The sequence below is a fragment of the Nerophis lumbriciformis genome, linkage group LG01 (genome assembly GCF_033978685.3).
Source record: "Nerophis lumbriciformis linkage group LG01, RoL_Nlum_v2.1, whole genome shotgun sequence".
Taxonomy (NCBI): Eukaryota; Metazoa; Chordata; class Actinopteri; order Syngnathiformes; family Syngnathidae; genus Nerophis; species Nerophis lumbriciformis.
Genome location: NC_084548.2, coordinates 47,883,143 through 47,885,000, shown reverse-complemented (window position 1 = coordinate 47,885,000; position 1,858 = coordinate 47,883,143).

The window sequence follows — 1,858 nt, the reverse complement described above, 5'->3', positions numbered from 1 at the left end:
TCACATACTGTCCATGCTTCCATTCCCCACACAGTTATAACAACAAACAAATAGAGAATTAGAGGAGTTGTCAGCTACAAACCACATTCAATCCCTTTGACAGTCGCAATCAATACTGAGCATTATTACGCTTCATACTTTCTGGATGCGCTTCTTGTACAAACCCCGTTTCCATATGAGTTGGGAAATTGTGTTAGATGTAAATATAAACGAAATACAATGATTTGCAAATCCTTTTCAACCCATATTCAATTGAATGCACTACAAAGACAAGATAATTGATGTTCAAACTCATAAACTTTTTTTTTTTTTTCGCAAATAATAATTAACTTAGAATTTCATGGCTGCAACACGTGCCAAAGTAGTTGGGAAAGGGCATGTTCACCACTGTGTTACATGGCCTTTCCTTTTAACAACACTCAGTAAACGTTTGGGAACTGAGGAGACACATTTTTTAAGCTTCTCAGGTGGAATTCTTTCCCATTCTTGCTTGATGTACAGCTTAAGTTGTTCAACAGTCCGGGGGTCTCCGTTGTGGTATTTTAGGCTTCATAATGCGCCACACATTTTCAATGGGAGACAGGTCTGGACTACAGGCAGGCCAGTCTAGTACCCGCACTTTTTTACTATGAAGCCACGTTGATGTAACACGTGGTTTGGCATTGTCTTGCTGAAATAAGCAGGGGCGTCCATGGTAGCATTGCTTTGATGGCAACATATGTTGCTCCAAAACCTGTATGTACCTTTCAGCATTAATGGTGCCTTCACAGATGTGTAAGTTACCCATGTCTTGGGCACTAATACACCCCCATACCATCACAGATGCTGGCTTTTTACCTTTGCGCCTATAACAATCCGGATGGTTCTTTTCCTCTTTGGTCCGGAGGACACAACGTCCACAGTTTCCAAAAACAATTTGAAATGTGGACTCGTCAGACCACAGAACACTTTTCCACTTTGTATCAGTCCATCTTAGATGAGCTCAGGCCCAGCGAAGCCGACGGCGTTTCTGGGTGTTGTTGATAAACGGTTTTCGCTTTGCATAGGAGAGTTTTAACTTGCACTAACAGATGTAGCGATCAACTGTAGTTACTGACAGTGGATTTCTGAAGTGTTCTGAGCCCATGTGGTGATATCCTTTACACACTGATGTCGCTTGTTGATGCAGTACAGCCTGAGGGATCGAAGGTAACGGGCTTAGCTGCTTTTGTGCAGTGATTTCTCCAGATTCTCTGAACCCTTTGATGATATTACGGACCGTAGATGGTGAAATCCGTAAATTCCTTGCAATAGCTGGTTGAGAAAGGTTTTTCTTAAACTGTTCAACAATTTGCTCACGCATTTGTTGACAAAGTGGTGACCCTCGCCCCATCCTTGTTTGTGAATGACTGAGCATTTCATGGAATCTACTTTTATACCCAATCATGGCACCCACCTGTTCCCAATTTGCCTGTTCACCTGTGGGATGTTCCAAATAAGTGTTTGATGAGCATCCCTCAACTTTATCAGTATTTATTGCCACCTTTCCCAACTTCTTTGTCACGTGTTGCTGGCATCAAATTCTAAAGTAAACGATTATTTGCACAAAAAAAAAAATGTTTATCAGTTTGAACATCAAATATGTTGTCTTTGTAGCATATTCAACTGAATATGGGTTGAAAATGATTTGCAAATCATTGTATTCCGTTTAAATTTACATCTAACACAATTTCCCAACTCATATGGAAACAGGGTTTGTATTTATTTGATCACATTGGGGGCAGCACGGTGGAAGAGGGGTTAGTGCATCTGCCTCACAATACGAAGGTCCTGAGTAGTCTTGGGTTCAATCCCGGGCTCGGGATCTTTCTGTATGGAG